Source organism: Leptopilina heterotoma, unplaced genomic scaffold (assembly GCF_015476425.1).
Source record: "Leptopilina heterotoma isolate Lh14 unplaced genomic scaffold, ASM1547642v1 Lhet_11, whole genome shotgun sequence".
In the NCBI taxonomy this organism is placed as follows: domain Eukaryota; kingdom Metazoa; phylum Arthropoda; class Insecta; order Hymenoptera; family Figitidae; genus Leptopilina; species Leptopilina heterotoma.
The window spans coordinates 3,125,090-3,148,995 of NW_025110829.1; the positions used below are offsets into that span (position 1 = coordinate 3,125,090).

The following is a 23,906-nucleotide window of genomic DNA, read 5'->3' on the forward strand; positions in this document are numbered from 1 at the left end:
TGACCCTATATTAAAAAATATAAAAAAATCCTCAATTAAACTTTCTCAAAAAAATTAATTCCACAGAATTGTTAGTTAAAAATATGAAAAATTCAAATTTTAAAAAATTTTAATCTGAAACCTTTTTCAAATTCAATTATTTCTAAAAATTTACGCTCTAATGCTTTTAATATTCAATTATAATATAAAATTTTAACTGAAATCCATTTTTAAATCAATTTTTATGAGAAAATTTTACTAGAATTCAATTATTTAAATATAAAAAAACAATTTATTGAATAATTGCATCTTTCTTAAAATTAAATTCTTATAAAGAATTGTATCAATAAATTTTTAAATAATTGAATTCTTTTGACGAATTTTAATAAAATTTTTAAGAATAATTACATTTTTTCGAGGAATTTGATTAAAATTGTATTAAAATAATTGAAATTCTGCAATGAGTTTTATTATTTATCAAATTAATTTAATTACTTACTAATAAGAATTTTATTATTTACCAAAATAATTGAATCCCTGTAAAAATTTTATTATTTATATGAAAATAATTGAATGATTGCGAAGAAATTTATAAAAAAATTTGTAAATAATGAAATTCCTGTGATTATTATTTTTTGAAAATAATTAAAGGTTTGTGTTGAATTTTATTAAATTTTGTTTCAAATAATTGAATTATTTTAGAAAATTTTATTAGAATAGCAGGTACTTATTAAAAATCATTGAATTGAGGAAAATTTTTTGAAAATAATTGAAATTTTGCCAAGAATTTTATTAAGATTTTTGAAAATAATTGATATTTCGGAGAAAAATTTAATTATTTTTAAAAATAATTGAAATTTTGACGAGAATTTTTAAAAATTTTTTAGCATAATTGAATTTTTGTGAAGAATTTTATTACTTTTGAAAATAATTGAATTCCTACATTCATTTGTAATTTCTCTAAAATTATCCAAATTATATTGTACAGTTTACGGACTTTACGGACGTTTTTAAGAAAAACAGGCTTTTACGGACTTTTACGGGATTTACGGACCTAGTTCTAGCCCTGAGTATCTAATAATTTTTAGAGTGAAGCAGAAAATTCTTTAGGTTGAGGAAAAAGTGAAAATTCCGTCTGGAAATGAAGGGAAAAAAATAAAATTTTGGTGGCAATCCTGGTATAGGTTGAAACAGAAACTGAAGGAAAGTTACTGGGTGTTCTTCCATGAAATCCTTGTGGTGCAATGTTGCCCGAATTGTGTTTATTTAGCCTACAATGCGCCACCCGGCGACAGCAAGCCACAACCATAACTTTCTGGGGTTCCCGAATGTCCATTATTCTACGTTTATACATTCTTCTTCTCTCTACGAGAGAGCTCACTTGACTTACGATGTGTCCAAATTGTTGACGTTAAAAAAAGTCAGTTAAACTGAAATTAAATTCCAGAGAGTCAGAACGTTGTAGTGCTACATTTGCTGATTTAGATTCCATCATGAATCAGCCAACCGGCGTTTTTCCTTCGACGCCATTTCCTGCTTTTACTTGCACGCAGCGGCAACTTTAACCCGCGTTTAACACACTATTACTTTATAGTATGTGTCTATATACATATATGTTTGCCTGTCTGCCTAAGCCACTTCCACGAAATCTCTCCTACGAAAATTCTCCCCCTATTATACTGTCTACCCTATACGAGAACGATCCTCCTAATAGCTTTCAAAAACCATTACCATTTTAGTTTAATATATATATAATATATGAGAAAAATCAACATTCCGTACCAGTAAAGGATATATAATCATGTAGTTGTTTGAAATGTTATATCAATATCAAATTTACGTACTACATGCTTTAATGACATTTTTTATGCCCTCGGCATTCTCTTACTGTGTATAACTAGTGTATATATGATTTTCTCATGTATATTTGCTTTTGAAGAAGTGGAACGGAAGTGTACATATTTAAAGGTGAGAAACCGCTTCTTATACATACTCGCTCTCCCAAATTAGGGGAGATTCAACGCTAATGGACCCACTGTCCGTGAACCAACTTCCTCAACTAGATGTATATTATAACGTTATAATTTCCTAAAAAAAGAACAAGAGGCATCATATCAAATTGTAGGACACTTATAGCATACAATTTTCTAGTTTTACTAACTTGTACTAACTTGTACTAACTTTTATCATTCAATATTTAAACATACATTGCTGACATTCATTCTATTGGGGATTTTCTATAATGGAAATATTTTCTATTTATGTTACAGGTGAGTTCTACTTTGAACATCTGCTTCTATCTTTTCTGTCGCCCGTTCAATATATGTTTTCACCGTTTAAGGTAAATTTTATGACTTTATTAAATTCTATAAAGAAATGGAACTTTTCGTACAATATTATTCAAAATATTCATGGTTTTAAAAATGCTAATATTAATATTATTTAAAGCATTATTATTAAAAATGTTCATAAAATTATTAATATTAATCAACATATATTGTAAGGAGAGTTTTAATAAACATATTAATATTACACCCGAAAAAGGGTATATTTGACTCCAGAGCCTATTAAACTTTTTATTTGTTTCAAATAATTTTTTTCAACTATCGAATAAAGTTTGTATTTAAAACAAATAATTTAAAAAGCACTGAGACAAATGAACTTTTATTTAACTTAAATAAATTAAATTTAATTTAGATAAAATTTTTCTCTGGGTATAATTAAAATATTTAAATTAATATGAATATTAATATTAATAAAAATATTAACATTGTGTAATAATAACATTAATAATAGTAATCAGTGTTGCCACAAGTTAGGGAAATCAGGAATGTTAAAAATAGTAAAACTGATCAAGAAAATCAGGAAAAGTTATGAAATTTTATTAGAATTTCTAGAAAATTATCAAAATTTCTATAAAAGAATTTTTCTTTTTTTGATTTCCAGAGATCTTTGAAAATAGTAGGGGAGAGTCTCCAGTTGTGAGACGAGTTTCATTTTTGACCCGTAAATTGTAAACGGGTAAACGAAATTGTAAATAAAATGCACCTTTCGAAAGGTAACAGAAATACGCAACTTTTATTAAAAGAAAGTATAGTGTTTCGATGAACTCAAAAAATTTTACGATACATTTTCCGAGCACATCGCTTTTTTCAAAAAAAAAAAATGTCTCCAGTTGTGAGACACTCATTAAAAATTGCTAAAATTTAATAAGTTTGACATAAAACGTTATGTTTAGTAGAAATAATTAAATATATTAATAATATATATTATTATATACTATATAATAATATTTATTCGCCAAAATATGACTATCAAATAAACACAATTTAATAGCTTCAACAAGAGCATTAAAATTGATTTCTTCTGAATCAATTGACTTTTTTCCACTTGACATGCCCAAAAATACTAGAAAAAAAATCAAAACAACATTTAAATAGTATGCCTGCAAAGTCGTATTTTTTATGCTGCCCAGATGGGTGTTGACACCGTCTCACAACTGGTGATATGCTGTGTCTCACACCCAGAAATTGGCGCTATTTTGAAAAAGGAAAATTAAATTATTTTCAACCGTAGATTGGAACAATGCAATATTGCATCACAAAATATAAGGAAAACACTAAAAGAAAATGCATTACATTTACCTTTTCCAATTAATTAACTTGGAAAAAAAGTACTTTGCATTTATTGAAAAAACGCTTTTTAGTCGATTATCACACACAGTGTTGGTATTTAACAAAAACAGTTTATATATCCGCTTCGGCGTACACGAAAAAGTTGGCTCATATAAAAAGAAATGTTTTTATATAAACCAATCGGCTTTTTAATATTGCATGTTAAAAAAAATTTACTGTCTCACAACTGCGTGTCTCACAACTGGAGACTCTCCCCTAAAAATATTTTGTTCGATTTGCTTAATTTATTTTTTATAAAAAGAAAATTATTTCAATTTTGCCGGCATAGCAGGTTGGAGGATTTTCTATCAGTTGGAAAAATGATTATGTAAAGATCTACGTTTTCAATTAATGATATTTACCAACAGTCCTCTTATTGTGCTGAAACGCGCCAAAATGTATTCGAGAAATATTTCTCCCGCGTTATCTGTCCGGAATGTGGGGGAATTTTCCCTCGCTTCATTACTCTTTCGACAAGCAATCGTCTTACTGATCGCACGCAAAAACTAAAAGTATTTTTATATTTTAATAAATTCAAACTCTTTCAAATGAGAGAGTAAGTGCAGCAGCAAAGAGGTCGCATTTTTTATCTTATTCACCTCAATGCCCTGTCACCGAGAGGATTTTTAAATCCGGAGAACAAAACATATTTAATACTTCTAGAACTTTTTGGTTACCTTAAAAACGTTTAAATCAACAAGAATTTTAAAACAAGACCTTGAATTTTTTTTATATTTCCGACAATAGTTATATTGAACTTTAGACAAAATACCATTAAATTTATTTTTAATAATTTAATTCTCGAAGAGCTTATTTTCTAAAATTATTGTTTATAAATCATTTATTAGTCATTATAAGTCATATAATTTTACTTCAAAATTCGAAAAATAATTCAAAATTTGAAAAAGTTGCATTTAAAATTTTTATTGAAATTTTATTGAATTCAATTGTATTGAAGTTTATTTGAATTTTACTAAAATTAGTTGAATTTCAGAAGTTTTTCAATTTATAAATAAATGTAAAATTTTGTGTATCAAATCGTTTTTAGAGTGTATTAGAATATTCTATAGGTTTGGGAAAAAAGTAAAAAATTTTGTCTTGAAATCAGTGGAAAACAAAATTACATTTTTGTGGCAACCCTGGTAATAAATTATTCATAATAAAATTGCCTTAGGTCAAGGAGGCTTCAAAGCAAAGCCGAAGCTTTAGTTGGACAATTTTTTACACATAGTAATAATATTAATAGGATTTATAATAATCTTTTTTTTTAATATTTCCTTTTGTTTCATTTTACCAACCCCACATAACCTTGGAGTGCGGAATCCAAGGTATCTGTAGGCAGATTTCCCAAAAGTCCCTAAGCAAAAAAAAAAAAAAAATAATAATAATAATAATGATAATAGTAATAATATTAATAGTACTAGTAATAGTAATAGTAATAATATTGATAGTTTTAGCAATAATAATAGTAATGATAATATACCAATTTAGCGAAGTCTGACTAAAATAAACTTGCACTACTTATAATGGAAGTTAGAGTATGTATTTTAGTCTGACTGAAATGTACTATTACCACTGCTACAAAAAACGTTCATTTACCCATTTAATGAACAAATCGATTCTATTTCATTAGTTAAATTATTTATTATTAGACTAATATTAATAATAGCAATAATAATACATAGTTAATAGTAGGGGAATATAGTCGAGGTTGGACCACTGTCTAGGTAGGCCATTCGCGTTTTTTTGTCAAGTTCACTAGCGCCACCTACGCGCATTTTTGTCGAAGCTTGTCTTAGTGAAACCTAACTTTTTGTTCAATTACATTTTCGGAAAATCGAAAATTGTGTTTTCTGTGACGTCGGTACAAAAAAAGCTCAAAAAAAGTTTTGTGCATCATGTGAAAAACCATTAATAAAAGATAAAAAACAAATTGAATCGTCAAGGCAAGTATGCAGAAAATTTGTGGGACTCATGGTGGAAAGAAAAGCAAAGTAAAAAATCGAATCCCGAAACGTATTTCTTTATGGTTACAACAATTCGGTAATGTTACTTACTGTCAAGGTCGGCCACTTTGTGTTTAAAATGCGCAAAGATGACGACGAGCTACTTCATTTGCAAAAACTGCAATTCTGAATAACTCATATTATAATTGATCATCTTATTAATATTTTTATTTAATTTTATTAATATTTCAGTGCAAAATTTTTTTTTTTATATTTATTTTTTTATATTGTCTATTTTTATTATTTTGTTATTTCATCAAGTTACAAACTGTAAATAATAAAGAATCAATTTTCCGTAACTCCAAACATGTTATTTTATTTTTTAACGATTAATGCCCTTTGGTCCAGGACCAACCTGGACTACAAATTTTTTTTTTCTAAATCTTTATAACTTTTTTATTTTAAAACCAATCAATTTATTTTATAAAGAAAAGATGTTCCTATTAAACAGGACTTTCCAACCATATACTTTAATTGTCAAAATTCATTTTTAAAAAAAAGTTATAAACAAAAGTCAAAAAGTGGGCCGACCTCGACTATGTTTCCCTAAGATAAATAACAATAAATATTAAATAAATAATAGTTTTAAAATATTAAATAATTTTATTTTTTTGAAATTATAAAAAAATTTAAAATTATAATAATGGTAAATAATGTTAACTGATGCAACCGACAATTTATCAAAAGAAATAAATTTTTCATACTTTAGTTTGCTGTATTAAGATGAAATTTAAATATTCTAAGATGGAGTATACACTGGGTTTTAGAATAAGTATAAACTTTTGAGTGTAAAAGTTTACCTCTTTTTATATATAACCCGTGTGGAAAAATTTTAGGGCGCTAACCAAGCGCCTAATAGACTGTCTAACGTCTTTCTAGACCCAGGGCAGACGGTCTTGTCGAGCGGCTGTTCAGATTTGAAACGAAACTTCCACGCTATCGTCTAGAATAGACCAGCGTTTCTGGTCTGATCAGCAGTGCTAGTAAATTCTAATCTACGTCTATTCAAAATTTCTCATTATATGTTATGACAACTATTCTTAGAATGATAAAACTTAAGTATATTTGAAATAATTTTGATGACTTCTTTTTATCATAAAAAGTATAAAAAAATATTTTAATTTTCTGTATTTTTCACTTCAACTTTCTTTAAGCGTATGGCTTTTTGTGTCCCTCCCAATCTTTGGCATTGGAGATATAGTAGTCTTTTTGTAAAATAAAATTTACTGCAAATCAAAACAGCCGGATGAAACTAGCAGTCGTACTCAGCACCAATCTTTAGGCGTCAACCACTAATTAATGAAATTAATAAATAAAAACTTACTAAATTTGCTATTTAGTGGATATTGATTCTCAAATAACAATATTCGATGGTTTTTTAAATCATTAAGTATTACTAAATTTGAAGGAGAGGCATATCAGGCCATGTTACTTAACAGCTGGGCATACATCGACGCATGCGCATATAACATCCTAGACCAAATCTAGACGGTCTTAATAACACCGTACTAGGCGGACATATTTGACTTAGATTTTTTCTAATAAGCCCATCTGTTAAGTCACTGATTCGGGACTTGATGGACCGTCTAGAATTAGACGGACTTGATGATTGCTAATCGGGAAATCATTGGACTCTAGACTGCCACAATATTTTTCCACACGGGAAGTCGCGAGCAAAAATAACAGAGTTTAAAGGCAAAACTCTCTTGAATTTTTTGTATTGCTTAAAAGTAGTTCTTAAAAGTAGGTTATTTCTTTTGGCTTGAGAACCAGTCTTTTAAACCAATTTTTGGGAACTAAAAATAATTTTCTTTACCGTTTTCATAATGTGATTATAATGTGATCACGAAGTCGTTATGAAGTCGCAGGATGACACCTGATGTTAATTACATTTTGTATATATATACAAAATTACAGAGGGGGACGAGATATCCATTCGAAATTATTTCCTCTTTTATTTCTATATATCGAATTCTTTGTGACAGAAAAAAATTTCATTTAAAATGAAAGAAAAAAAAATGTCAACGATATTTTTGCGTTGAAATTTTACGAAACTATTTTTTATTTGAATTTTTACTGATCTGCATATATATAAATTCTGAACTTTTTATAAATTATTGCTCCTGTCGTTATAAATATTTAGGGAAAATCACTGATGGTAATTAAAAAGCTAAGGAAGATAAATTGAATACTTTGGACTTTATGATTTATTTTTTTGATAAGTGACGTAACATTATATAATTATAAATTTGAATTTGAAGAAGAAATTTCGTTTGAGTTAATTTTAGTACATTTAAAAGAATATTTGTCAAAGTGTTTAAATATTGAAGATTTGTTATTATTTTTTAGTATATTTATTATTATTATTTTAGGACCGTTTTCATTATTTCTATTGTTAACAAGTTTCGTGAAGTTAGCGTCGACACTAAGCATCAAAACATTTTTTTACTGATAAACAAAAAATAATTTTTTTCAAAATTTGATGCTGAAATAGTGTCCTGATAAATTTCGAAACTCTTGACAAGTGAAAATGTTGTTTTTTGTTAGTACCCCATCTTACCCGCCGGTGGGGTAAGATGGGGAGATTTGCAATTTTTTCAATATTATTAATTATAAGCTTTTTAAGAAACAGATGGCCTTTGTACGTCTTTTTTACGAAAGACTGATTCCCAAAGATGATAATTAAAAAAAATAATAAAGTATATATTCGATAATTTTCGTTTTTTTGAGCTTTAAACCTTAAGTACCCCGTCTTGCCCCACTCTCCCCTATTCTTATCTCTAAAAAACAGTTTTTGGCGCTGAGCGTCATCGACGCTAACTTCAGGAATCTTAATAACATTAAAATATTTATATTATGAAATTAAAGTAATAATTGATGCGCAAGAAAGGTGACTAGGAAAGAAATACAAATTAGGTAATAAAATACCAGATGAATGTGAGATTATATTCATATAATTTGATATCAAGTGTGTAATTTATTTTAAAAAATAATAATTAGCAATAGGAGATGTAGATAATTTTTTTGTTTCTTAAAAATTAATAATAATTTATGGAGCTTCGTGACAAGTTTACACATAATTAGATAATAAGCAAGAAAACTTGTTTTAAAATTTATAATTCGCTTTGTCAATCGAATTATCAGAGAGAACTCGATTTCACAAGGTTTATTTCATTCTTTTTTTTGAAAAGAGAGCGCGCAATGTGTATATATCTTGTCGACCTAGTTTAAAATTCTCTACTTAATTAAACACTGAATCGATCACACAATATACATGACAAGTGATGGAAATTATCCCTCAAAGTTCGATCAAAAATTTTGTCGCTGAGTTTTCTTTTTTGATTGAAAAATGAAGTTTTTAGAAAAGGTGACAAAATTTAGAATACAAATACTTATTAACATTATATGCATGTAGTGAAAATCTAGAATGGATGAAAAGAGAGAATTGACATTTCGTCATATATCATTATAAAAGCGTAACATCATTTTTTATCATAATTCCAAAAGATGAGAATTTTTTTCGATTCTTTCTTTTTTCGGGAAGAAAAGCGTGCTTCCTTTTATTATTCCATAACGAAGCAAAAAATTCGATATACATGGTTATATCAGGTAAGGATGCCACGTGTGGGTCAACTGCTGGTTTTTGGTTTATTGGTATATATTGGAAAAAATGTATTTCTTAAGGTAGAGAGAAGAAACAGAGTGTGTGCGGTGTAAGGGAAACTTATATACAACAATCTCTTTCGCATCTTGACCTGACTCGACGACAGCTGGTCACCATTGTTGCCAGGTCGTTTGGGGAAAAATTTTTCTGCTGTCGTCTCTCTCTCTCTCTCTCTCTCTCTCTCTCTCTCTCTCTCTCTCTCTTTTGCGGCAAAGGAAAACTTGCCTCGCATTAACCACGCTAGATATCACTTTCTGGGAGGTAAAGATTAGACACCTAATGCATCAAAACGCCAGCCGTTCACTGCTGCACGTCATCCCCCGATATTCTCCCTCATACCGATCGCTCGCTCCTCCGTTTAACGTGCTTCCACTATATGTGTGTGTGTATATACCGAAAGCAACCGATGGCGATTTTGTATATACTATGTATATAGGTATATATAAACTTCAAGTCCTCGAACAAAAGACCTCAGCCACACAATGCCATTTCCTCATAATGGCCATCATCTTTATTATCTTTTTTCAATTTTCAATTAATAGAAAATCGAAACTCATAAATTAATACTTTTTTCAATTCTTAAGCTCCGATTATAGTGGATTTCTTTCTCTTATAAAACCTTTTGTAGCTGAAGAGAAGAGAAACTTTTACTGATTTTGCAAAGTAAAATCTAAACTATTGAGAGTTTTTGGACTTTTATTTTTTTGTGGAAACTTTTACTATATGTTTCCGGAGTATATTTTTCTGCGGGCACTCTGGGAAAATAGTATTCTCTAAATCTGGAGCAGTAGTTGTCAACTATTAAATTTAGTTATCTAATGTTAAATTCGTAATTTTCTACTAAAAACCAATAAAATTATTATTATTAATAATTTGAAAACGAATCAGCACTCATTACCATGTTTTTAAGCATGAAGCCAGATTTAGACTTATTCTTTTCTAACCAATCAACTTTCAATATATATAATTGATTGAATCAATATAATTAATTTTTAAATAAAAAAATTTTAATAAAAATATTCTTAAAATTTGTTGTTTAAAAATATTTGATTTCTCTAAAATTTTAACGATAAAGTTTAAAAAGGTAGATTTTTCGAAAACTTTAATTTACTTGTTTTAAAGGTAATTGAGTTTTTAAAAATTATTAAAAGTTATAAGAATTTTCATTTCAAGATTTTTTATTAAAACTTCTGAGAATTCAATAAATTGTTTTTAAAATTTGCAATTAAAATTCTTCAAAATTGAATTTTCAAACAATTTTATTGAATAGCTTTTAAAAAATCCATTATATAGTAAAAATTACTAAAAATCCGCAGAAACTCGAGAAATTTTGGGTTCTTTTTGTAAATACAGTAAAAGTTACGTTATATTTTTTTCGTGAATGTTTTATTTTTCTAGAGTAAATATCACTACCCGGGAGTACATACATAATGACTTTTTGGTAAACTTTACTTTCCGACTAAAGTAAAAATCGACAAAAATGCGCAGAAATTCCCAATGTTGGGTAATTTTGTTTTTTCTGGTAATTTATTTTCCTATAGTGTTTGCAAATGTTTTTTTGGGGCTTTCTATAAAAAACCAAAAATACTTCTATAGGTTGTTCAGTATAATTACAAGAAAGTTCTTTTATTTTTCACACTGAAAAAAAAATTTATTTGATTCAAATAACCGATTAATTGACTATTATTATCAAGTAAATATTTACTTGAATCAAATAATATTTATTGGAGTCAATTAAATGGTATTTGAACCAATAATTTCAGTATTTGAAGCAAATACCACTTAATTGACTCCAATAAATATTACTTGATTCAAGTAAATATTAACTTGATAATAGTCAATTAATCGGTTATTTGAATCAAATAAATTTTTTTTTCAGTGCAGAATAAAATATTTTCTTACATTTAATATGAAATTTTGACAAAGTGCTGCTCCATCTATATACTTTCTGAAAACAGAAATTTTTGCGCAAACACTAGAAATGGAGAATTTAGATTAAAGTCCTCCTTTGAAATAATCTCATCTAAAAGTTTGAGAACTTCATTTTTAGCGATTCAAAAGTTTCTGTGTATAATTTTTGCCACTACGACTAATGGATTGCATAAAGGACAATTATTCCAAAATGCTTTCTGTTTTACTTCACACAACAATTTTCTCTCCTATCCTAACATGGTTGGTTAATTTTCATTTCTTAGATTCGTAATCAGTGTGGAGTGAAAGAGAAAGAAAGTAATACACAAAGAGGAGAAAGAAAAATGTGCTCGTTTTCATATAGAGCCTTGTTTGCATTATTGATTCTTGATTAAATATTGTGGTTTAGATTGTCCACTTGGGAGGAAAATACACTCTATATATCGCTTTACTTTCCTGACGATTATGTAAATTGCTTTCGCAAGAAATAGTCTTTTTTTCCAACGAGCAATTTTTCACGCTCTCTTCTTAATAGCCATGATGAATCTATGCTAACATCGTTGGTTGCATTCTTTTCGAAATACAAATCGCAAATATTTCATTTTTATGGAGTAACACTTCCTTTTCCTTAATCTCATCTACGCACGAGTGATGAAAAAAAATTTTTTTACAATCGGAAACATTTTTTTCAAAAATTATGTGTATGAAAGAGGGTAGCGGCGAACAAAAGGAAAAGGAATTTTTCAAAACAAATGTTTTTCGAAAGAAAAATAAGAACCTGTTTTTTTATTTGACGTTTATAGTTTAATTGAAAAATTGGAAGAATATCAAGGAAAGTTACATATGGAGGAAAAATGGTGTAAATTAACTGAAAACATACGATACGGGAGTATAGTTTACAGTGTAAACAAATCGCGGGTGGTCGCTTCCTCTCTCTCCGTCACATTCATCTCTGTTGTTCAAAGCATTGGAAACGAGTACAAGTGTCAATATTACAAAAGAATAAAAATGAAAAAAAAGTGCAGTTGAAAAACGAGAACTAATCAATACTTCATATGTGAGTTATATTTTAATAGGTATTGACTTTTATAAAGCACACTTTTACTTTAACAATCAAATCCGTCAATAATTGGCTTTATCGTTTCACGATTTTCAAGTTTGATTACATATTTTTTTGCTTATACATTTTTTTTGTACACGTATTTTTTGATCTGATAAAAAGAAAAGAGACTCTGACAAGTGGTTTACATCCTTTCTACTTATACGATCTTGATAATCAAGGACGATGAAAATCGTAATAAAGATAAAAAAAAAAGAGGAAGTTATGTTTTTTGCGTGCTCAGAATATTCAGAAGTTACGGAAAAAGATATATATTGAGTCCGTAAGCAATAAAATCTGAATTTCTAATTTAAATACTTTTGTAAGCTTGGGAAATAAATATATAAATTTCATATTTTCAAAAGTTAAAAATTTATGATGCGATCTTTTATAAATTGCAACAATGTTTATTGCCACTTGTATTCTGCTAAAAATGATTTAACTGAATGAAAAATGTATGAGGGGGAAAAGTTTTATTATTGAAAACGGATTGAAGAAATCTGAGAAATTGTTTTTATAGGAAGAAAGAGTTATTTGTGATTTTTTTTTGACACGATGTCACATTTGATTTTAAATTCTGATCAAAGATGTTGACGAAGATGACGAAGACGACGAGGAAAGTCGTATCAGAGAAATTATCAGTGAACAGTGATATGCTTGAAAGTTTGCTTTGATCTTCCCACTTTGTTCTTTTGAAATCTTGTGCTGAGTTGTCAATAGCAGCAACCCCTCCGGAGCTTTCGGAAGTAATATACGATTATGCAAACTGGGGCGAATACGAGTGAGAAAGAGAGAAGGAAAAGAAGACACGAGTAGACGGAAATTACTGTAAGAATAATAATCTTCGTTTTTCTTCTGCTAGGGAAATGAAGTGACTCGAAATGAGCTTTCTTTGAGGAGTTGCATTTGGTCTGACTGCTCTCTCGCTCTCTTCCAGAAGTTAAAGTCCTAAAATTCATGCGGAAAAGAATTTTTCCCCTTTTTTTAATTTCATCATCAACAAATCCTTTGAAATGATTAGAAACATTCAACTCACTCGCAAAAACCAAATGAGTTTGCAAATGGAACTTGAGGGATTTAAAAATATAAGAGAGGAGGGTAAAAAAAATCTTACAAGAGAGTTTTATAACATGTTTAATGCTTTCGTAATTTCCTTGGCAATATTTCATCATCCCTGGAAAAAAGAAATCTTTAAGAGTTTGTTGTAAAACTTTACTTTTTAAAGATTATGTTTAAAAATAACAGGCTTCGAATCGGCTTTTTTCTACTGTTTTTAACAATTGAAATGTTATCAAATTTGACATTTTCTTGTATAAAATGCTTTTTATTTCGACATTTATGAAATGAAATATTAAATTTTTAAATTCCAATAGTACTTTTTTATTTAAAAAAATTTTTTTTGTATCCGAAAATGTATTTTATTTCTTTGCCAAGGCATTTTTATTAGCTTCAAATTTTTTCTGTTTTTTTTAAAGTTAAATTACCCTCCTTTAAAGTGATGGTAAAAATTGTAACTTGAAAATTTATTTTTGAGTTACACTTTTTGAAATGTTTGTTACTTTAAACTTTAAAAACTTCTCTAACTCAAAACTTTCTTTATCATATTGAACTCAACAATTCACCGTGGACAATATTTTAAAAAAATAATTGAAAATTTTCGTTTTATTTAAAAAGTTAACTTTCCCAAAATTCTGAATTGGAATAATTTCTATTAATCATACTTAAAAAATATGAAATAAATGCCCTGATCATTTTTAAAAATATCCCTCCTCTACTAAGAATTAAAATCTTTAATTAAAAATTTTAACAATAATAATTTATAAAAGAAAATATTGATAATAATTTAATTTTAAAAAATTATTTTGCAGAAAATTCTAAGAATTACTTTTAAAAGAAAATATTTTAATTTTTAATAGGTATAATTTTTAGAAGCTAACTTTCATTCATTTTCATTTACAAATTTTCATTCGAAGATTTTTTATTCAAACTTTTGAGAATTCAATCATTTTTAAAATTTGTAATTAAAATTCTTCAGATTTTGATTTTGAAAAAATTATTATTGAAATACTCTTGAAAATAGATTATTTTTAATAAAATTTTACAAAATTTCAAGTATTAGAAAAAATTTTAATTTAATTATCTTAAAAAATTATTTAAAAAGTAATTTTCAATTTTTTAATTACATTTGTTTAAATTTATTTTCCAAACTATGAAAATTGAAATGAGTTGCATATTACTACCGAAAAAGTGGTATTTTTTTGCAATATTAGGAAGAAAAGTTGAAAATGTCGCACTTTTTGAAAATAAATTTTAAAAATGGCTTGTTTGCATTGAAAAAAACTATTATATTCAAAGAACCAATTACTTGTCTACTATCAAATAAATATTTACTTGAATCAAATAATTTTTAAATTATTAAAATTTAAATAAATTTAAATTGATTAAATGGTATTTGCTTCAAATGCTGAAATTATTGATTGAAGTACAATTTAATTGGATAAATAAAAATTGTTCGATTCAAGTAAATATTTATTTGATAATAGACAAGTAATCGTGTATTTGAATCAAATAAATTTTGTGTGATTAGTAAAAATTTGTGAAAATAGTCTACAAAAGTCCAAAAAGTTGTACATATTATCCGAGGTCCGTTAATAAGGAATTAATAAAATTTATTTAATGTTTAATAACAGTGGACAATAAAAATAGAATTTTTAGTAATCCCCGTGTAGAAATTGCCATGTTATGGCCTACACAATGATCAAAAGATCTGGCCCTGATTTGGGCCATGGTTAAATTTCTACACGGGTTATAATGAAATTTACTAAAAATAAAAAATCGTTTTTATCTCAACTTGTGTTGTAATTTGTAAATCAACTAAAGTGACATTTTCTGTACTCTAAAGTCGACGCGAGTCCTGAAATTGTGTTCAAAAACTATGTCTCAAATAAGGGGATAGATTTAAAAATAGCCAAGTTTGTTGTTAGTGGAAAATTTCAAAATCGGCCTAAGGGGATTTGGAGTATTTTAAATTTAAAGGAGTCTCATCTTGTTTGTGAGTGTGTGTGTCCCTCTTTTTAAATCAGTGATGAGGGAAGAAATCGTCATAAATAAATTTTGTAAACGCGCGACCCCCGTTGAGAGTAATGCAAATCTTATTAGAAACGAATCTAATGCAGTGCAGGTCACCCTTTATGTCTGCGTGCGAAACGAACGCATTTGCATTCCGTACGGATGCGCCGAATGCATTAGCATTTGAATCTTAAAACAAACTGATGTAGTACATACCCACCGGGAGCATTTCTGCTTTGCATTTCTACGGTTCTTTTTCCAAGTTGTGGTTTTCACATGGCCTTACGAACCCAGGGAAAAACGAGGTCGTAAATAAAAAATTCCGATCGTGCTCCACACTATATCCCGTTAATGAAAGAGCATAAGTCAGCCAGAGGATTATTGTAATGACATTGTCAACACTTTCGCTTATATTCCTTTCATTATGCAGCATTGGAATTACCCACATTGGTTGCATTTCGGAAAATGTATTTTGCGTTTTCGATTTGTGGAGGCAACCTGTTGACACCCTCCCTCTTTTTATTTTTGAAACGTATATGGGAACATTTTCCTCTAGAGCAAAGATGCTTCAAATTCTTATTTCTTTATTTTTGAACAAGCCCTTATTCTCTTCTCGTTTTTTTCTCCACTCTCAACGAGTTCATGCTTCTGTGATTGCTCAATGACCTCACGCGAACCACATTCGTTAGGAGCAATGCTATTCGTCACGTTATTAGTAGTGCATATGTAATGCCACATCTGTCGCCCGCCTCAGAAATCGAATAAACAAAGGAAAAATCCCCCAAACCACTTTTAGTTTCTCTCTCTCTCTCTCCTTTTTCCTTTTCACTAGCATGTACGTGGTATTTCATTGCTTTGCTGCCGTTTTTAATAAACGAAAATTCAATCTCTCTCTCTCTTGCTTCTGCCAACAAATCAGGATATAATTCATTATTTCCTGAAAATGTCGGGAATGCGGGCAAAAATGTGACCGGATGGTCTTAATTGCAAACAAGGAGACGTGCACAAAAAAAGCAGGCGCTGCTTTTTTTTAATACACTCTTGCGGTCAGATGTGCGTATTATAAAGTAGCTTTAATGCACGTATATATACAGACGCATGTCATAGTTGCTCTATGTCAATTTAATTCTCTCGTGTGTCTTATTAATATGTCGGAAGTGAACCCCATGTCAGAAATAAATTCGTCTTTGTATGCACTCAGGAAGTTTAGATTATGAATGTTTGTTTAACAAGTCGAAGAAGCTAGTCGCGTTAATAGTTCTTCCTCGAATTACTTCATTACTGTTTCCTTGCTCACTAAAGTTGACTTTAAAACAAATTTTATTTAGACCGAGAATTGTAGTCAAATTGTCTTATTAAAAATAGACTCGAAAACATTCTTCTTCTTCTTCTTATTCTGAACTTCGTTTTTAGTTAATTATAAAATTCATGTTTGTCTCTTTATTATAAAGTTTATCAGTTTTTACAAAATTTTTCGAATAATTATTTCAATTTCAATATTTTTTAAGAACTTAAGAAGATGTTTCTTCTGATGTTTTCGAAGAACAAGTTTAATTTTTAATTTTTTATGCAAAATATTTTAATATAGAAAAAAATGGTTATTTTTTGGAACACAAGGAGCAGTCTGAGTCTGTGAGACCGAACTAAAAATTCTTCAATAGTTGATCTCTGCAAATTTAATATGTTTAATATTCTTCAAACGTTGTAGAAAAGGTCTTTACAATTTGAATTTACATTAAAAAGAAAAGTAAAAGTTTTTAAAAGATATTGAATAGACGAAAATACACTGTAAAAATAAGTGTCTCAATGTAAGACGTTTTGTCCCCACTTTTGAAACATTTGAGGTGTTTTACCTCAAAATTACTAAGGTAAAACACCTCAAATGTTTCAAAAGTGGGGACAGAAACGTCTTACATTGAGACACTGTTTTTACAGTGTAGAGATAGTCTATTTTTTGGAAAACTAAAAAATATTTTTAGTATTCTTTTTGCATTGTAGAAGTTTCTATATACTTTAAATTGTGTATTCAAAAAGCAAAATTGTAGCATTTTTGATTTCTGGAGCAAAAACTGCACTATGGGTCCGTGAGACCTACTTTAAGTTCCGATTAACTTTCGAAAAACATTTTCGTATTCTAGCAGAACTCTTCATCGTAATTTAAATATTTAAAAATACTTTAAATACTTTGAATATTAAAATGAGAAAAAAAATTGTCAGCTCCGAGGGTTAAAATTTTAAACTACGTATAGAATCACATTTTTTCTCTAGGATATAAAATTGAAACAACAAAAGTATTTATTTATTATTATATTTGAAATTACATACAAACGTTACAACGCAACAATTTTGATACGTTTTTTGTCTCGTTTTTATATCCTCAGAATGTCTGTGAATGAAAATATTTTTCAAATTTTTAATTTCTATCTAAAGAATAGTAAAAACTAAAACACAAATCGATCATTTCTCACTTATATTTTAATTGTTGAAGTTATTTTAACTGATTTAGAATGATGACTCTGTAGCATTCTGAAAGAAGCTATTTTGAATTCCACCTTTTCTTTTTTTTGTTTAAATTTCTATTGGATTAATTTACATCCAAAAAGAGGAAAAAAAAATTTCTTTTGTCATCACAAAGTCTGAAAACTAACATGACGACAGGTTTGAGAGATTTGTAATAGGAAAATGTTTAGACGTTTGCAAGATTCTTCTTTATTATAATCCTCGCATTTGAAAGAGAGGAGAAATAAAAAAATGTCTAACCCTAACAAATCAAGTCTTCATCAATTTTCAAAGCTATAGAGTGAGTTTTAAATCCTTTTTGCTGACACATCGTGTGTTAAAGTCAAGAGAGAAGGAAAGAGCGAGTGTGTGGAAAAGGTTCGCTCTCCGCTACGATAACAAAGGGGAATTAAAGAAATTCTTTGCGTTCGCTGATGGTTTTTATTTGCTTAATTTATATTTTTGTGGCATCACCTTTGCGGTGGATGATTCCGTATACATGTGTGTGTGTGTGTGTGTGTGTGTGTGTGTGTGTGTGTCGGTATAATAATCGAGCTTTTTGAGCAATGTCGGGTATACTGATCAGTGACTTTTGATGCGTCACGCACGTTTATTATTATTCACTTGTGCATATGACATTGTTACTGGCAGACATGTTCACCAACGAAGATGAGAAAAAGAGTGTCCATTCTGCTCACGAATTAAGGGCCCCATTCGTTCGTCGACTCACGTTTATAGCAGACGGAATAAATTCAAGAGGCATGTTGTCTCATCTCTTTTCTCTGTTTCACGGACCTCACCTTTTCATCACACATATATACATGTAATTCTCTCTTTCTCTCTCTCTTTTTCTCTATTACCGTGTCCACAAATTTCCTGTCTCGACGAGCGCGAGACTAGAAAATTTCAATAAAAATTCCGATCACGACCTCCAAAATAAAAAGAAAGGAAAGGAAAACAAAAAAAGTTGAATGAAACTCAAAGCCAAAAATCCTCCAGCATTTATATATTTGCGCATTAGAAATTTATTTTTATGCGATAGATAAAACGATACATGAATGCTAAATTATTTTTCTATTAAATAATTATTTCTTTTGCTTTTTCTTCTTATTCTTTTTTTTTTGTATAATAAAAGAAATAATGATATTTCTTGGAAAGGAAGGATATAAATTTCAAAGAATACTTGTGCGATTGTTAAATTATAGAATTTTAAGTGTACTCTTGGCTAGGATCTACTAATAGCAGCAACAGCAAAAAAAAAGAGGAAATGAAGTACAGTAGTAAAAATGCTTCTCTCGACTGATAAATAGGGAAAATATGGATATGCCCGCAATTCCCGTTTTAAAGTTGTTCTTCACGAAAAACTGCATACGATATTAAAGCGATGCGCCTCATTGACTGCTTGCAACTTTTGTTCATAGCGTTCCTGATTTTTTTTTCTTTTTTTTTTGTTTTCTGTTTCGTTGGAAAAGTTTGTGTTCCCCACTGTAATTGAGAAAACCGGTTTATCTCATTGTTTACCTCCCCGGTATTGTACTGACAATGAAAATAAAGTTTCCCTTCCAAGTTTTCTTTTAGTTTAGGCGCGTTAAACTTGCGGAATTTACATAAAATCCCCGTCGAAACATTGATCGAAAACACTTTCTTTTTTCTTGCTAAAAAGCTTATCTTTACTTCTAAAAAAAGGATTTAACGGGCCTTGGATTGTCTGATGCAAAAAATGAGACTTTGCTTCCAAATATCTTTTGTTCATAGCGCTTCTGATTTTTTTATGTTTCGTTTATTTATTTATTTTTTGAAGATTATTTTTAAAAATTTTTATATCTTTTATTATTCTTTAAAAATTATTTTCTTTAAGGAGCATTGACATACAGGGAACTTAACTGTTTTTTTAAATATGTTTTTTAAATATGAAATGATTAGTTGAATAAAATTTGAGAGTCATCCCGCGTGAATATAGGTTGGAAATTTTTTCGAACAAGCCCTTCGGTGTTTACTCGCGTGGCATTGACATTGGAATAAAAGGTGGTTTTTTTTGTTGATGAAGTGATATGAATCAGAAAAAATGCGCGCCTACGTATATAGACCAAATGATAAATGCTAATCGTGCATAAAAGCTATGTAGTCCCCTCTCCCCGGTTTATTCTCTTTTCGTTTTTCGAAGACCCCTAAACTCGAGGAGTGTTTTCTAAAATGGTGCAGGACGAATAAAAGGCAGACCTTGAGTGATGCCTGGCTGCTTCTGTGCCTGCCATATGCCGTTTTACTCTCATCCGCTCTTGGTTCTTTTAAACTTGTATACCTATATTGCACGTATATATATGTATACACGTATTCGATCGCCATCGACAGTACGACTAGTAACAAAACAATTGTAATAATAATTACCGTTGCAATAACAATAACGACATTGCAATGATTGCAACAATAACCCTCTTTTGCAGCAGCTGCTACTCTCTCTCTCTCTCTCTCTCTCTCTCTCTCTCTCTCTCTCTCTCTCTCTCTCTCTCTCTCTCTCTCTCTCTCTCTCTCTCTCTCTCTCTCTCTCTCTCTCTCTCTCTCTCTCTCTCTCTCTCTCTCCCTCTTGATATTTTATGTATTGGTCCTTTCAATATTGTTCAAACTAATTTGAGGGAAAAAAATAAATTGCGCAATGTTTCTTCATGTGGGAATTATCGTAAAATATCCTGTAAAGTGATATTTACAAAAAGTGGTTTTTAATTCTTTGGCTCGTCATAGTTTTCACGTTTATTTGTTTATGAAACTTGCAGTTAATTGATTTCATTAATCAAAATTCAATCTCTTTTTATATAAACGAAAAAAATATTGAAGTAACTCTTGTTATTTGTAAAATACAGTCTGAACTGTATGGAAAAAATCTACGTATTTTTCTATCAACTTTTGCTATATTTCTATGGAGTAAATTTTATTATCAGGGTTGCCACATGTCAGGGAAATCAGGTAATTCAGGGAATGTAGAATTGGTCAAGGTAATCAGGGAAAAGTCAGAGATTTTTATTAAAAGTACTGGAAAAAATTTAATTTTTAGAATTCATAAGAAAATTCTGAATTTTGATGTCTTTTTTGTTTGCCTTATAAACTATATAAATAATAAAATAATTCTTCTTAAAAATTCAATTATTTTCAAAAATTTTAATAAATTTCTTGGCAAAATTTCAATTATTTTGAAAGGCTTTCCTCATTGAATTATTTTAAGAAAATGTTAATAAAATTCTACGCAAATATTTAATTATTTTCATAAATAATAGAAATTTCACAGGAATTAAATTATTTTTTCGCAATAATTCAATTATTTTCATAAATATAAAACTCATCGCAGAATTCAAATTTTTGTTAATACAATTTTAATCTTAAAAATTTTATTAAAATTCGTCAAAGGAATTCAATTATTTAAATATTTGTGGATAAAATTCTTTCCTGTATATAAATATTGAAATGAAAATTGAATAATAAAATTAATTTGTAATTAAAAGTGTTCCACTCCTGTATATGAATGATTTTTAATTAATCAATGAAATTCTGGAATAAAATATTCAATCGCATAGAGAAAAAAATTTAATTTATAAATGTTGTTAGTTATATTAATTTATTTTCTTCGATAAATTTATATCTCTAAATATGAATATTTGTAAAAAGTAAGCTGCACATTGCATTACGATCAGAATTTTTACAAATTTTTAGTCATTATTGTACGCTGAAACTTTAGGTTGTAAAAAAAAATTTTTCTAAAGTTTTGAACGTTTAAATAAATGAAAATTTTTTTTACATAGTTTTAAAAAATATGACAAAAAAAAATAATTATAATTATTAACATTTACTTAGTTAAGAATGCATTTTTTTAAATATACAAAATAATTTTTTGTTAAAAAATACAACTTGAAAGATGTAAAAAATATTGTCGTTCATTTGAATGTTCGAAACTTTAGAAAAATGAAAAAGAAAAAGATTTGAATTTCTTACCTACTCTAAATCAGAATTAGTAAAAAGTCGTTTACGAATGTAAACTGTAAAAATTTACACTAATTTTTGGAGAAACTTTACTATTTTTATTTGGTAGTTTTAAATTTTTTACTCAAGTCTTAGTGAAAAATTACTTATTATGTCGATTGGGGGCAGAATGATACGTCATTGGAATTAAGAATTGAAAAGGGGTGCATGAATATCCCATAAAAATTATTAGTTAGAATATTTATTAGACAGAATTTTATTCGATTAGATTACGTTTCTTTTAAGTAAAAAGTTTGTTAATTATAACTTGAATCAATTGAAAATTTAATTTAGAATAGAATTTATTTATTTTTCATTTATTACTTTATTTATATAATATTTCACTGCAAAAAATAGTAAATGTGAATTTTATTAGTTATTTGCTTTCCCCCAATTCGGATTTAAATGGATTATTTCAACTCAATTATATTGTACCTATTATAAACAATAATTGTTTTAATATTAAAATATTAAGTCATGACAAATTATTTGAAAATGAAACAACAAATATTTGGATTCAGTTTCATTTGCTGGTATTAAATGTAAATAACACTGGAGAGTGATATCATCTAGCGATCCAGTTTTTTTCCTCTTCTTTTTGTTCTCAGTGATTGAAATTTGTATAAATGAATTAGTGGAATGTAGACAGAGAATAATAAATCTCAATCAGATGCTATGCTGCGGTGGCGGCGCTATGCGTAAGTGTGACGTGAGTCTTAATTTAAAAAGAAAAAGATTTGTGTCCATGTCGCTTGAACTTGCGACCTCATTTCTTCGGGTTTAATAAAAAAAAAAGAAAAGAAAAAAGAAAAAAAACAGAGAAGGACTTGAAACCTAACTTTCTGACCGACAGTCTATCTACTATAGTCACCTATTGGATGTCATTTATCTACTCCAGCTATACCTGGCGCTCATAAATACCAATTCGAACCGACTTGAAAGATTGATGTATCTTCGAGCGAGAGACATTGATCCAACGCAGTGTTTCTCAAATTACAACTCGCTTTTGAATTGACCACACAGTTTAAATTTTGTAAGAGTCTATCTCGCTCTTACAAAATTCAGTGAGGGAGAGAAAAAGAATGAAATTTACCTCTTTTTCCACACGCGGTCCGCGTTGGTCAGAGAGCGACTCTCTTCCGACTCTGTTCGGTCTAATAAATTTCGTTGTCCTTCAAGGCCAACGAACTTTTTTTTTCCTCTTCTTCTTTTCTTTCTTTTCTCAAGCTTCTCTTATCCCCCGTCATCGATTTCTGATGACTCTCGCTTTATCTCGAGTCCGACAAACATTTCTCGACACTATATTTACACAGGCTTTGTTAATCTCCTGTCACAACCGACTCGCCAAGTAGCGTGGTCATTTTAATAATTTATCGTTTCAAGTTAAGAAAAAAGAGTCACTTGAAAAATATATGATATTAACTCAATTTCATTGATTTCAATATTATTTTTATTTTCACGTTATGCAAATGATTTCCTACCTATTGTACTACTTGTAAGAATTTTAATTTATCACCTGGTAAATTGTCGTTTTTGTGTTATTTAAATTCAGAGGAAAAAGAAACATCTTTTGCATAACATAAATGTTTGTTAATGCGTCAATATCATTTATTATTCATTGAGTATTATTTATCTGTGGAGGAATTTTTAATCAGACACTTTGACAAGAGAGAAAGTTTCATTGTGTTGGGAAAAGTTTTATGAATAAGGTTTGAAGGAAAACTAATTTGATAACAATGATTTTGAATATTAAAAATTTCCCTGTTTTCAAAGTTCAAGTTGAATTTTGTCATTTTTCTCAAATTAAAATTTTATTGTATAATATTGCATCACTTAAAAATAAAATTGTGAAGTTTTTCTTTTTTTTATTGTAATTAGGAGAAAATATTTATATTAACAATATTAGTCTTTTATAATATCTATGTTTTTTATTCAATTTATTAATTTTATTATTATCAGTGTTTTTATTAATTTATTAATTAATACATTCAGTCATA

General features: G+C 28.6%; 1 protein-coding gene across 4 annotated transcripts in view; it reads left to right on the plus strand.

Annotated features, from left to right (window-relative positions):
* LOC122504100 overlaps positions 1-23,906 on the plus strand; it is a 220,141-nt gene that overhangs the window by 102,432 nt on the left and 93,803 nt on the right. The window contains exon 4 of one of the 4 annotated variants that reach the window (XM_043615006.1): positions 2,250-2,320. The exons of the other annotated variants lie outside the window; for them this stretch is intronic. The gene's annotated coding sequence lies outside the window, so the exon portion shown is untranslated. The remainder of the gene's footprint in view (positions 1-2,249; positions 2,321-23,906) is intronic. 4 annotated transcript variants of the gene reach the window in all.